The sequence below is a fragment of the Salvelinus alpinus genome, chromosome 19, assembly GCF_045679555.1.
Source record: "Salvelinus alpinus chromosome 19, SLU_Salpinus.1, whole genome shotgun sequence".
Lineage (NCBI taxonomy): Eukaryota > Metazoa > Chordata > Actinopteri > Salmoniformes > Salmonidae > Salvelinus > Salvelinus alpinus.
Genome location: NC_092104.1, coordinates 1,629,369 through 1,645,481, shown reverse-complemented (window position 1 = coordinate 1,645,481; position 16,113 = coordinate 1,629,369).

Sequence of the window (16,113 nt, the reverse complement as noted above, 5' to 3'; positions counted from 1 at the left end):
TTTGTTTTGTTCACTGCTTTAGCACACTCTGCCAACCTGGATGTTTTAGCCGTGTCTGAATCCTGGCTTAGAAAGACCACCAAAAATTCAGACATTTTCATCCCCAATTACAAGATTTTCAGACAAGATAGAACGGCCAAAGGAGGCGGTGTTGCAATCTACTGCAAAGACTGCCTGCAGAGTTCTGTTATACTATCCAGGTCTGTTCCCAAACAATTTGAACTTCTACTTTTAAAAATCCACCTCTCTAAAAACAAGTCTCTCACCGTTGCCGCCTGCTATAGACCACCCTCTGCCCCCAGCTGTGCTCTGGACACTATATGTGAACTGATTGCCCCCCATCTATCTTCAGAGCTCGTGCTGCTAGGCGACCTAAATTTGAACATGCTCAACACCCCAGCCACCCTACAATCTAAGCTTGATGCCCTCAATCTCACACAAATTATCAATGAACCTACCAGGTACCACCCCAATTCCGTAAACACGGGTACCCTCATAGATATCATCCTAACAAACTTGCCCTCCAAATACACCTCTGCTGTTTTCAACCAAGATCTCAGCGATCACTGCCTCATTGCCTGCATCCGTAATGGGTCAGCGGTCAAACGACCTCCACTCATCACTGTCAAACGCTCCCTGAAACACTTCAGCGAGCAGGCCTTTCTAATCGACCTGGCCGGGGTATCCTGGAAGGATATTGATCTCATCCCGTCAGTAGAGGATGCCTGGACATTTTTTAAAAATGCCTTCCTCACCATCTTGAATAAGCATGCCCCATTCAAGAAATTTAGAACCAGGAACAGATATAGCCCTTGGTTCTCTCCTGACCTGACTGCCCTTAACCAACAGAAAAACATCCTATGGCGTTCTGCATTAGCATCGAACAGCCCCCGTGATATGCAACTTTTCAGGGAAGCCAGAAACCAATATACACAGGCAGTTAGAACAGCCAAGGCTAGCTTTTTCAAGCAGAAATTTGCTTCCTGCAACACAAATTCAAAAAAGTTCTGGGACACCGTAAAGTCCATGGAGAATAAGAACACCTCCTCCCAGCTTCCAACTGCTCTGAAGATAGGAAACACTGTCACCACCGACAAATCCACTATAATTGAGAATTTCAATAAGCATTTTTCTACGGCTGGCCATGCTTTCCACCTGGCTACCCCTACCCCGGACAACAGCACTGCCCTCCCCTCTGCTACTCGCCCAAGCCTTCCCCATTTCTCTTTCTCCCAAATACAGTCAGCTGATGTTCTAAAAGAGCTGCAAAATCTGGACCCTTACAAATCAGCCGGGCTAGATAATCTGGACCCTTTCTTTCTAAAACTATCTGCTGAAATTGTGGCCACCCCTATTACTAGCCTCTTCAACCTCTCTTTCGTGTCGTCTGAGATTCCCAAAGATTGGAAAGCAGCTGCGGTTATCCCCCTCTTCAAAGGGGGGGACACTCTTGATCCTAACAGCTACAGACCTATATCTATCCTACCCTGCCTTTCTAAGGTCTTCGAAAGCCAAGTCAACAAACAGATTACCGACCATTTCGAATCCCACCATACCTTCTCCGCTATGCAATCTGGTTTCAGAGCTGGTCATGGGTGCACCTCAGCCACGCTCAAGGTCATAAACGATATCTTAACCGCCATCGATAGGAAACAATACTGTGCAGCCGTATTCATTGACCTGGCCAAGGCTTTTGACTCTGTCAATCACCACATCCTCATCGGCAGACTCGACAGCCTTGGTTTCTCTAATGATTGCCTCGCCTGGTTCACCAACTACTTCTCTGATCGAGTTCAGTGTGTCAAATCGGAGGGTCTGTTGTTCGGGCCTCTGGCAGTCTCTATGGGGGTGCCACAGGGTTCAATTCTTGGACCGACTCTCTTCTCTGTATACATCAATGATGTCGCTCTTGCTGCTGGTGATTCTCTGATCCACCTCTACGCAGACGACACTATTCTGTATACTTCTGGCCCTTCTTTTGACACTGTGTTAACAACCCTCCAGGCGAGCTTCAATGCCATACAACTCTCCTTCCGTGGCCTCCAATTGCTCTTAAATACAAGTAAAACTAAATGCATGCTCTTCAACCGATCGCTGCCTGCACCTGCCCGCCTGTCCAACATCACTACTCTGGACGGCTCTGACTTAGAATATGTGGACAACTACAAATACCTAGGTGTCTGGTTAGACTGTAAACTCTCCTTCCAGACTCACATCAAACATCTCCAATCCAAAGTCAAATCTAGAATTGGCTTCCTATTCCGCAACAAAGCATCCTTTACTCATGCTGCCAAACATACCCTTGTAAAACTGACCATCCTACCAATCCTCGACTTCGGTGATGTCATTTACAAAATAGCCTCCAAAACCCTACTCAATAAATTGGATGCAGTCTATCACAGTGCCATCCGTTTTGTCACCAAAGCCCCATATACTACCCACCACTGCGACCTGTACACTCTCGTTGGCTGGCCCTCGCTTCATACTCGTCGCCAAACCCACTGGTTCCAGGTCATCTACAAGACCCTGCTAGGTAAAGTCCCCCCTTATCTCAGCTCGCTGGTCACCATAGCAGCACCTACCTGTAGCACGCGCTCCAGCAGGTATATCTCTCTAGTCACCCCCAAAACCAATTCTTCCTTTGGACGCCTCTCCTTCCAGTTCTCTGCTGCCAATGACTGGAACGAACTACAAAAATCTCTGAAACTGGAAACACTTATCTCCCTCACTAGCTTTAAGCACCAGCTGTCAGAGCAGCTCATAGATTACTGCACCTGTACATAGCCCATCTATAATTTAGCCCAAACAACTACCTCTCTACCTACTGTATTTATTTATTTTGCTCCTTTGCACCCCATTATTTCTGTCTCTACTTTGCGCTTTCTTCCACTGCAAACCAACCATTCCAGTGTTTTTAGTTTTTATTTTACTTGCTGTGTTGTATTCACTTCGCCTCCATGGCCTTTTTATATTTTTATTTATTTATACATATATTTGTTTGCCTTCACCTCCCTTATCTCACCTCACTTGCTCACATTGTATATAGACTTATTTTTTTCACTGTATTATTGACTATATGTTTGTTTTACTCCATGTGTAACTATGTGTTGTTGTATGTGTCGAACTGCTTTGCTTTATCTTGGCCAGGTCGCAATTGTAAATGAGAACGTGTTCTCAATTTGCCTACCTGGTTAAATAAAGGTTAAATAAAAAAATAAAATAAAATAAAAAGTTTAAATAATTTCAAATGTCTTATATTAAGCAAAGCAGACGGCACCATTGTCTTGTTTTTAGAATGTACGCTTAGCAAGGGACACACTCTGACACTCCAACACTCTGACACTCCAACACTCTGACACTCCAACACTCTGACACTCCAACACTCTGACACTCCAACACTCTGACACTCCAACACTCAGACACTCCAACACTCAGACACTCAGACACTCACACTCTGACACTCCAACACTCAGACACTCCAACACTCAGACACTCAGACACTCCAACACTCTGACACTCCGACACTCCAACACTCAGACACTCCAACACTCTGACACTCCGACACTCCAACACTCAGACACTCCAACACTCAGACACTCCAACACTCAGACACTCCAACACTCAGACACTCCAACACTCTGACACTCCGACACTCTGACACTCCGACACTCTGACACTCCGACACTCAGACACTCCAACACTCAGACACTCCAACACTCTGACACTCCGACACTCCAACACTCAGACACTCCAACACTCTGACACTCCAACACTCAGACACCCCGACACTCAGACACTCCAACACTCTGACACTCCAACACTCAGACACTCCAACACTCAGACACTCCAACACTCTGACACTCCAACACTCAGACACCCCGACACTCAGACACTCCAAAACTGACATTATTTACAAAAGATGCATTTGTGTTTAGTGAGTCTACCCTTTTACTCTCTGCCCGCTACCCTTGACCCTCTCACCCTTTACCCTCTACCCTTTACCTACTACCATCTATCCTTTAAATGCTACCCATTACCCTTTATCCACTACCCTTTACCTACTACCATCTACCCTTTAAATACTACCCGTTACCCTTTATCCACTACCAGCTTCCCTTCACCCGCTTCTCTTTACCCACAACCCTCTACCCGCTGCCCTCTAACCACTACCCTTTACCCGCTGCCCTCTAACCACTACCCTTTACCCACTACCGTATAACCGCTACCATTTAAACTCAACTGTGTTTAGTGAGTCTACCCTTTTACTCTCTACCCGCTACCATTTACCCTTACCCGATTACCTTTACCCACAACCCTCTACCCTTTACCCGCTACCCTTTACCCGCTACCCTTTACCCACTACCCTTTACCCGCTACCCTTTACCCACTACCCTTTACCCGCTACCCTTTACCCGCTACCCTTTACCCGCTACCCTTTACCCGCTACCCTTTACCCGCTACCCTTTACCCACTACCCTGTAACCTTTACCCGCTACCCTTTACACTTTACCCATTACCCTTTACACTTTACCCAGTAACCTTTACCCGCTACACTTTACCCATTACCCTTTACACTCTACCCAGTAACCTTTAACCGCTACCCTTTACACTTTACCCTTTACACTTTACCCATTACCCTTTACCCTTTACACTTTACCCATTACCCTTTACACTTTACCCAGTAACCTTTACCCGCTACCCTTTACACTTTACCCATTACCCTTTACACTCTACCCAGTAACCTTTAACCGCTACCCTTTACACTTTACCCATTACCCTTTACACTCTACCCAGTAACCTTTAACCGCTACTCTTTACACTTTACCCATTACCCTTTACACTCTACCCAGTAACCTTTACCCGCTACACTCTACCCTTTACCCGGTAACCTTTACCCGCTACACTCTACCCTTTACCCGGTAACCTTTACCCGCTAACCTTTACCCGCTACCCTTTACACTTTACCCATTACCCTTTACACTCTACCCAGTAACCTTTAACCGCTACCCTTTACACTTTACCCATTACACTTTACCCATTACCCTTTACACTTTACCCAGTAACCTTTACCCGCTACCCTTTACACTTGACCCATTACCCTTTACACTCTACCCAGTAACCTTTAACCGCTACCCTTTACACTTTACCCATTACCCTTTACACTCTACCCAGTAACCTTTAACCGCTACCCTTTACCCATTACCCTTTACACTCTACCCAGTAACCTTTACCCGCTACCCTTTACCCGCTACACTCTACCCTTTACCCAGTAACCTTTACCCGCTACACTCTACCCTTTACCCGGTAACCTTTACCCGCTACCCTTTACCCGCTACACTCTACCCTTTACCCGGTAACCTTTACCCGCTACCCTTTACCCTCTGCACATTACCCTCTACCATTTACCTTCTACCCGCTACATCTACCTTTTATCCGCTACCCTCTACCCTATTCCCTTTACCTGCTACCATTTACCCGCCTCCCTTTACCCGAATCCCTCTACCATTTACCCGCCTCCCTTTACCCGAATCCCTCTACCATTTACCCGCCTCCCTTTACCCGAATCCCTCTACCATTTACCCGCCTCCCTTTACCCGAATCCCTCTACCATTTACCCGCCTCCCTTTACCCGAATCCCTCTACCATTTACCCGCCTCCCTTTACCCGAATCCCTCTACCATTTACCCGCCTCCCTTTACCCGAATCCCTCTACCATTTACCCGCCTCCCTTTACCCGAATCCCTCTACCATTTACCCGCCTCCCTTTACCCGAATCCCTCTACCATTTACCCGCCTCCCTTTACCCGAATCCCTCTACCATTTACCCGCTACCTGCTATATCTAGCCTTTACCCACTTCCCTTTACCTGCTACCCTCTAACCACTACGCTTTACCTGCTTCCTTCTACCCTTTACTCGCTACCCCTTTACCCGCTACCCTCTAACTCTTACCCTTTACCCGCTATGCTTTAAACTCTACCCGCTACCCTCTACACACTACCCACTACCCTCTACCTTTTACCCTGTACCCTCTTTCCTTTACCCGCTATTGTTTACCTGCCTCCTATTACCCGCTTCCCTCTACCCTTTACCTGCTACCCGCGACAGCGACCCTTTACCCTCTACCCTTTAACTGCTACCCTCTATCCAATACCCGCTGCCATTTACCCTTTACACGCCACCCTTTAACTACTACCATCTACCTGCTACCATCTACCTGCTACCGTCTACCTGCTACCATCTACCTGCTACCATCTACCTGCTACCGTCTACCTGCTACCATCTACCTGCTACCATCTACCTGCTACCATCTACCTGCTACCATCTACCTGCTACCATCTACCTGCTACCATCTACCTACTACCATCTACCTGCTACCATCTACCTGCTACCATCTACCTGCTACCATCTACCTGCTACCATCTACCTGCTACCATCTACCTGCTACCATCTACCTGCTACCATCTACCTGCTACCATCTACCTGCTACCATCTACCTGCTACCGTCTACCTGCTACCGTCTACCTGCTACCGTCTACCTGCTACCGTCTACCTGCTACCGTCTACCTGCTACCGTCTACCTGCTACCGTCTACCTGCTACCTGCTACCGTCTACCTGCTACCGTCTACCTGCTACCGTCTACCTGCTACCGTCTACCTGCTACCGTCTACCTGCTACCGTCTACCTGCTACCATCTACCTGCTACCATCTACCTGCTACCATCTACCTGCTACCATCTACCTGCTACCATCTACCTGCTACCGTCTACCTGCTACCGTCTACCTGCTACCGTCTACCTGCTACCGTCTACCTGCTACCGTCTACCTGCTACCGTCTACCTGCTACCGTCTACCTGCTACCGTCTACCTGCTACCATCTACCTGCTACCATCTACCTGCTACCATCTACCTGCTACCATCTACCTGCTACCATCTACCTGCTACCGTCTACCTGCTACCGTCTACCTGCTACCGTCTACCTGCTACCGTCTACCTGCTACCGTCTACCTGCTACCGTCTACCTGCTACCGTCTACCTGCTACCGTCTACCTGCTACCGTCTACCTGCTACCGTCTACCTGCTACCGTCTACCTGCTACCATCTACCTGCTACCATCTACCTGCTACCATCTACCTGCTACCATCTACCTGCTACCATCTACCTGCTACCATCTACCTGCTACCGTCTACCTGCTACCGTCTACCTGCTACCATCTACCTGCTACCATCTACCTGCTACCGCAACCCTTTACCCGCTACGCTTCACAGTGCCTTGCAAAAGTATTCACCCCCCTTGTCGTTTTTCCTATTTTGTTGCATTACAACCTGTAATTTAAATAGATTTTTATTTGGAGTTCATGTAGTGGACATACACAAAATAGTCCAAATTGGCGAAGTGAAATGAAAAAAATTACTTGTTTAAAAAATTCAAAAAAATGACAAACGGGAAAGTGGTGTGTGTATTTATGTATTCACCCCCTTTGCTATGAAGCCCCTAAATAAGATCTGGTGCAACCAATTACCTTCAAAGTCACATAATTAATTAAATAAAGTCCACCTGTGTGCAATCTAAGTGTCACATGATCTGTCACCTGTTCTGAAAGGCCCAAGAGTCTGCATCACCACCAAGCAAGCGGCACCATGAAGACCAAGGAGCTCTCCAAACAGGTCAGGGACAAAGTTGCGGAGAAGTACAGATCAGGGTTGGGTTATAAAAAAATATCTGACACTTTGAACATCCCACGGAGCACCATTAAATCCATTCCAATTTGTAAGTCGCTCTGGATAAGAGCGTCTGCTAAATGACTTAAATGTAAATGTAATTATTAAAAAATGGAAAGAATATGGCACCACAACAAACCTGCCAAGAGACGGCCGTCCACCAAAACTCACGGACCAGGCAAGGAGAGCATTAATCAGAGAGGCAACAAAGAGACCAAAGATAACCCTGAAGGAGCTGCAAAGCTCCACAGCGGAGATTGGAGTATCTGTCCATAGGACCATTTTAAGCCGTACACTCCACAGAGCTGGGCTTTACAGAAGAGTTGCCAGAAAAAAGCCATTGCTTAAAGAAAAAAATAAGCAAACACGTTTGGTGTTTGCCAAAAGGCATGTGGGAGACTCCACAAACCTGTGGAAGAAGGTACTCTGGTCAGATGAGACTAAAAATTTGCTTTTTGCCAATCAAGGAAAATGCAATGCCTGGCGCAAATCCACCACCTCTCATCACGCTGAGAATACCATCCCCACAGTGAAGCATGGTGGTGGCAGCATCATGCTGTGGGTATGTTTTTCATCGGCAGGGACTGAGAAACTGGTCAGAATTGAAGGAATGATGGATTACGCTAAATACAGGGAAATTCTTGAGGGAAACCTGTTTCAGTCTTACAGAGATTTGAGACTGGGACGGAGGTTCACCTTCCAGCAGGACAATGACCCTAAGCATACTGCTAAAGCAACACTCGAGTGGTTTAAGGGGAAACATTTAAATGTCTTGGAATGGCCTAGTCAAAGCCCAGACCTCAATCCAATTGAGAATATGTGGTATGACTTAAAGATTGCTGTACACCAGCAGGAACCCGTCAAACTTGAAGGAGCTGGAGCAGTTTTGCCTTGAAGAATGGGCAAAAATCCCAGTGGCTAGATGTGCCAAGTTTCTAGAGACATATCCCAAGAGACTTGCAGCTGTAATTGCTGCAAAAGGTGGCTCTACAAAGTATTGACTTTGGGGGGGTGAATAGTTATGCACGCTCAAGTTTTCAGTTTTTTTGTCTTATTTCTTGTTTGTTTCACAATAATAATATTTTGCATCTTCAAAGTGGTAGGCATGTTGTGTAAATCAAATGATACAACCCCCCCCAAAAATAAATTTCAATTCCAGGTTGTAAGACAACAAAATAGGAAAAATGCCAAGGGGGTGAATACTTTCGCAAGGCACTGTACCCTCTACCCACTACCTTTTACACACTGCACTTTACCTTTACCTGCTACCCCTTACACTCTACTCTCTATATGCTACCCTCACCCGCTACCCTTTACCTGCTTCACTCTACCCTTTACATGCTACTCTATACCTTCTACCCTATACCTGCTGCCCTTTACCTGCTACTCTTTACCACTACCCTTTTCCGGCTATCTACCCTTTACCCTCTAACCTTTACCCGCTACCCTCTAGCCTTTACCCGCTACATGCTACCCTCTACGCTTTAACTGCGACCCTCTATCCGATACCCACTACCCTGTAACCTTTACCCTGTAACCTTTACCCTGTAACCTTTACCTTGTAACTTTTACCCGCTACCCTGTAACCTTTACCCTGTAACCTTTACCTTGTAACTTTTACCCTGTAACTTTTACCCGCTACCCTGTAACCTTTACCCTGTAACCTTTACCAGCTACCCTGTAACCTTTACCCTGTAACCTTTACCCTGTAACTTTTACCCGCTACCCTGTAACCTTTACCCTGTAACTTTTACCCGCTACCCTGTAACCTTTACCCTGTAACCTTTACCCGCTACCCTGTAACCTTTACCCTGTAACCTTTACCAGCTACCCTGTAACCTTTACCCTGTAACCTTTACCCTGTAACTTTTACCCGCTACCCTGTCACCTTTACCCTGTAACATTTACCCTGTAACCTTTACCCGCTACCCTGTAACCTTTACCCTGTAACCTTTACCTGCTACCCTGTAACCTTTACCCTGTAACCTTTACCCGCAACGCTTTACTCTCTACCAGCTACCCTTTACCCTTTACCGCTACCTTTTACTCGCTACCCTTTAAAACTTTACCATCTGCCCTCTATGCGCTACCTTTTTCCCACTATGCTTTACCCTCCACCATCTACCACCCGCTACCCTCTACCATTTGGGCTCCCGAGTGGTGCAGTGGTCTAAGACACTGCATCTCCGTGCAAGAGGCGTACCTGGTTCGAATCCAGGCTGCATCACATCCGGCTGTGATTGGGAGTCCCATAGGGCGGTGTACAATTGGCCCAGCGTCATCTGGGTTTGGCCGGGGGTAGGCCGTCATTGTAAATAAGAATTTGTTCTTAACTGACTTGCCTAGTTGGTAAATAAAAGTTATATTTAAAATATTAATAATTTGCCCTGCATGTCCTGATCCCGTCTGGTGTGGATGGACAATATCAACATGTTCGCGATGACGCACACGGACATATGCGTGTGCCCAGTGTAGTCAGCATGTCAGTAAAAATGTTTCTTTAATTTACAATCTGTAGAAACTATACTATATATACAAAAGTATTAGTGGATTTGGCTATTTCTGACAGGGTGCTGACAGGTGTATAAAATCGAGCACACCGCCATGCAATCTCCATAGACAAACATTGGCAGTAGAATGGCCTTACTGAAGAACTCAGTGACTTTCAATATGGCACCGTCATAGGATGCCACCTTTCCAACAAGTCAGTTCATCAAATTTCTGCCCTGCTAGAGCTGCCCTGGTCAACTGTTAGTGCTGTTAGTGTGAAGTGGAAACGTCTAGGAGCAACAACGGCTCAGCCGTGAAGTGGTAGGCCACACAAGCTCACAGAACCGGACCGCCGTGTGTTGAAGCGCATAAAACTTGTCTGTCCTCAGTTGCAACACTCACTACCGAGTTCCAAACTGCCTCTGGAAGCAACGTCAGCACTTCAACTGTTCGTCGGGAGCTTCATGAAATGGGTTTCCATGGCAGAGCAGCTGCACACAAGCCGAAGATCACCATGCGCAATGCCAAGCGTCACCTGGAGTGGTGTAAAGCTCGCCGCCATTGGACTCTGGAGCAGTGGAAATGCCTTCTCTGGAACGATGAATCATGCTTCAACATCTGGCAGGCCAAAGGACTAATCTGGGTTGAGCGGATGCCAGAGGAACGCTACCTGCCCCAATGCATATTACATTAAATGTGGAGAATGAGGCTATTAAGTAGCATATTAATGTATAGGCCATTGTAGGCTACAGTATGGAAAGGACGGTATCACGGGAGTTATTGCAAATCAATTTGTTCCACTTGTGTAGCCTACCTGGAGCTGACAAACAGATTTAATAAATAGCCTGTAACTCAATGTGTTATTATGGAATTATTTAATGAACATCTTTAGTTAATTCAATTTGAAGTTATTATTTGTGATCGCGGTCACAACTCTATCGTAAATGTATCATTCTTCACATTTAATGTCAGTTTAGTTGTGGACTTTTCCCCTGAAATGATATGTTGGCCTATCAGGGGCTATAAGGCCAGCTGCACGTAGCTCAGCAAACCATGGCACAGTTGAATTGCAATTATAAACCCAGATTTTAGTCAGTAGCCTACAGTGGTGGGAAAAGTACCCAATTTTCATACTTGAGTAAAAGTAAAGTTATGGGAAAATGACTCAAGTAAAAGTGAAAGTCACTCCGTAAACTACTACTTGAGTAAAAGTATTTGGTATTAAATATACTTAAGTATCAAAAGTAAATGTATAAATAATTTCAGATTCCTTATTATTTAACAAACCGGACTGCACAATTTTCTTTTTTTACATTTATTTACCGATAGCACACACCAACACTCAGACATAATTTAGTGAGTCCGCCAGATCAGATGCAATAGAGATGATTTTCTTTTGATAAGTGCGTGAATTAGACCATTTTCCTGTCCTGCTAAGCATTCAAAATGTAACGAGTACTTTTGGGTGTCAGGGAAAATGTATGGAGTAAAAAGTACATCATTATTTTCTTTAGGAATGTAGTTGAGTAAAAGTCAAAAATATAAATAGTTGTCACGTTCTGACCTTAGTTCCTTTGTTTTGTCTTTTGTTTTAGTATGGTCAGGGCATGAGTTGGGCGGGTTGTCTATGTTAGTTTTTCTAGGATTTTCTGTGTTTGGCCTGATATGGTTCTCAATCAGAGGCAGCTGTCAATCGTTGTCCCTGATTGGGAACCATATTTAGGTAGCCTGTTTTCTGTTGGGTTTTGTGGGTGGTTGTTTTCAGTCTTTGTGTGTCTGCACCAGACAGAACTGTTTTGGTTTTCACTTTGTTGTTTTGTAATTTGAAGTGTTCAGTTTTGGATTTATTAAATAAGATGAACACTAACCACGCTGCACTTTGGTCCTCTCTTTCCACCGACGACAACCGTTACAATAGTAAAGTACAGATACCCCCAAAAAACTACTTAAGTAGTACTTTAAAGTATTTTTACTTTCACAAATTAACAAGGCACACCTGTTAATTGAAATGCATTCCCAGTGACTACCTTATGAAGCTGGTTGAGAGAATGCCAAGAGTGTGCAAAGCTGTCATCAAGGCAAAGGGTGACTACTTTGAAGAATGTCAAATATAAAATATATTTTGATTTGTTTAATACTTTTTTGATTACTACATGATTCCATATGTGTTATTTCATAGTGTTGATGTCTTCACTGTTATTCTACAATGTAGACAATAGTAAAAATAAAGAAAAACCCTGGAATGAGTAGGTGTGTCCAAACTTTTGACTGTTAATGTACGTTGATAAAAATGTTCAATATTCCTTCTTAATTCGCTCGATAACGTTATGGAAAAAGGGAATATTGGATAAATGTGTCAACTCCTCTCTTGCTGCAAACATTTTTGCTAGTTTTCAGGCCTTGTGGGCGGGTTTTCAAAGGTCATGGAGCGAGAAATTTTAGCTAGACCTGGTGCCATGTCTCCTAGTGGTCTGGATCAAGATATATCTTATATATCAGACCATTTCTTACCTGAATATGTTACTTTGCTTTGATTTGTCTTAATATTTACATGTACCCATCTCTTTGTTATTTAATTATTAGAGATATACAAATGTTTTTTGCACTCACCATGCGTCATGTCCGCAATGGTCATGGGAGGGGAAATGTGTATCTTTTGGGATGTGAGCACTCAGTGTGTTTGACCTGACGAAGAGCCTGTTCGGATCTAAACGGTGTCAATAAAGCGATGAATTGGGCCTTCTTGTTCTACACTAGTATTCTTTATTAGCCCAGCACCTATGTTTTTACGGACGTGAGTAGGACCACAAACTTTTCTCCAACCCCTGGCTGAGGGCCCATCCAGGCCTGTATCTTTCACCTGCGCCCCTACAAGGTAACACTGTCTGTCTGGTACCACAGTATATCCAGGAAATCATTTTTGTGCTCTGTAATGGACATTCGTTTTTCATCTGTATCTCCTAAGGCCATACATGCCACTGTGATAAGTCCTGTTGTACGTTTGACAGGGCATTCTGGGCTTTTCAATGACATTACGTGTAAGGGGGTGTCACCTAGATCATCTTTTACGGTTCTTCAAAATGGCTACCATCACTATTAGCACATGTTTTGGTAATTATCATTTCTGTGAGTTTTATATTCAAATGGTTTCTAATAGGTTACTATATCAGGAATAGTTTAGTGAGTTTTCAGAGCAGTGTAATCATGTTATTTTACCTACTGTCTCCATTTACTGTCATGTTACATGTTTCATATTTACTATTAACCGAATCCTATGGGCTATAGTGGCACGTACAATAAATCAGAATTAAAAACATTATTTTATTGTTTTTTCCCCAGTCTTTTTTTGGGGGGTGGTTCTCAGGAGGATATGAGGATATGCACCCACGGGCCTCACAAGGTCTGAAGGTCCCCCGGTACCAGTATAAAAAATAAATGAATGGAAGTATACAATCCATTCAGAAACTATTCAGACTCCTTGACTTTTTCCACATTTTGTTACATTACAGCCTTATTCTAAAAAAATATATAGATTTTTTTTTTTTTTTTATGTCCTCATCAATCTACACACAATACCTCACAATGCCTTTCTTGAAAAAGCCAAACCTTGACCCAGAAAATATTTTATAAACTATTGGCCTATATTGAATCTCCCATTCCTCTCAATTTTGGGGGAAAAAGCCGTCTTTTTCCAAAACAAACTCACCAGAAAAAAACTGCCTTCCTGAAGACAAATGCTGGACATTTATGAACATTTGAACATCTTGGCCATGTTCTGTTATAATCTCCACCCGGCACAGCCAGAAGAGGACTGGCCACCCCTCATAGCCTGGTTCCTCTCTAGGTTTCTTCCTAGGTTCTGGTCTTTCTAGGGAGTTTTTCCGAGCCACCGTGCTTCTACACCTGCATTGCTTGCTGTTTGGGGTTTTAGGCTGAGTTTCTGTACAGCACTTTGAGATATCAGCTGATGTAAGAAGGGCTTTATAAATACATTTGATTTGATAATGACATCACAATACCCCATAATGACATCACAATACCCCATAATGACAAAAGCAAAAACACGTTTTTAGACATTTTTGCACATTTATTAACAATTTAAAACAGAAATACCTTATTTACACAAGTACTCAGACCCTTTGCTATGAGACTCAAAATTGAGCTCAGGTGCCTCCTGTTTCCATTGATCATCCTTGAGATGTTTCTACAACTTGATTGGAGTTCACCTGTGGTAAATTCAATTGATTGGACATGATTTGGAAAGACACACACCTGTCTATTTAAGGTCCCACAGTTGGCAGTGTATGTCAGAGCAAAAACCAAGCCATGAGGTTGAAGGAATTGTCCGCAGAGCTCTGAGACAGGATTGTGTCGAGGCACAGATCTGGGGAAGGGTACCAACACATTTCTGCAGCTTTGAAGGTTCACAAGAACACAGTGGCCTCCATCATTCTTAAATGGAAGAAGATTGGAACCACCAAGACTCTTCCTAGAGCTGGCCCACTGGCCAAACAGCAATCAGGGGAGAAGGGTCTTGGTCAGGGAGGTGACCAAGAACCAGATGGTCACTCTGACAGAGCTCTAGAGTTCCTCTGTGGAGATGGGAGAACCTTCCAGAAGGACAACCATCTCTGCAGCACCCCACAAATCAGGCCTTTATGGTAAAGTGGCCAAACAGAAGCCACTCCTCAGTAAAAGGCACATGACAGCCTCCTTGGAGTTTGCCAAAAGGCACCTAAAGGACTCTGACCATGAGAAACAAGATTCTCTGGTCTGATGAAACCAAGATTGACCTCTTTGGCCTGAATGCCAAGCGTCACATCTGGAGAAAACCTGGCACAATCCCTACGGTGAAGCATGGTGGTGGCAGCATCATGGTGTGGGGATGTTTTTTAGCGGCAGGGACTGGGAGACGAATCAGGATCAAGGAAAAGCTGAATGGAGCAAAGTACAGAGATCCTTGATGAAAACCTGCTCCAGAGCACTCAGGACCTCAGACTGGGGTGACGGTTCCCCTTCCAACAGGACAAAGACCCTAAACACACAGGCAAGACAACGCAGGAGTCTCTGAATGTCCTTGAGTAGCCCAGCCAGAGCCTGGACTTGAACCTGATCGAACATCTCTGGAGAGACCTGAAAATAGCTGTGCAGCGACACTCCCCATCCAACCTGACAGAGCTTGAGAGGATCTGCAGTGAAGAATGGGAGAAACTCCCCAAATACAGGTGTGCTAAGCTTGTAGCGTCATACCCAAGAAGACTCAAGGCTGTAATCGCTGCCAAAGGTGATTCAACAAAGTACTGAGTAAAGGGTCTGAATACTTATGTAAATGTGATATTTCTTTTTCTTTTTTTTTGAAATTAATTGGCAAATTCTAAGCTTGTTTTTTCTTGTCATTATGGGGTATTCTGTGTAGATTGATGAGGGGGGGGAAACAATTTCATCAATTTTAGAATAAGGCTGTAATGTAACAAAATGTGGAAAAAGTCCAGGGGTCTGAATACTTTCACTGTATAATACAATAACCAGGTTAATGTTCAACCTTTTTATTCGAGTAAAGTACATGTCAGATAAAACACATTTTCATGACAGGCCCGATGGAAACACAATTATTTTTGGTAAACTTTCCAAATGTCGACAAAACAAAATATGCTAGACAAGGGGATCACTTTTTGTGTCTGTAAAATGTATTATGCGAGAAATATGTTTGATCTAATAACCGTCGTATCTAAATAAGTCACATGTAGGGAACGCGTGCAGTTTATTAGGCTACAGATGAAATAAATGATGAACGTCACAGGGAGGGTGAAAGAACAAGATGACGAACTTGTTGTTCCTTTCCAATAAATGTCGAGGGTCTGATTCTGGTGACTTGATGATCGATGCTTGGCTGCTTTTGGAAA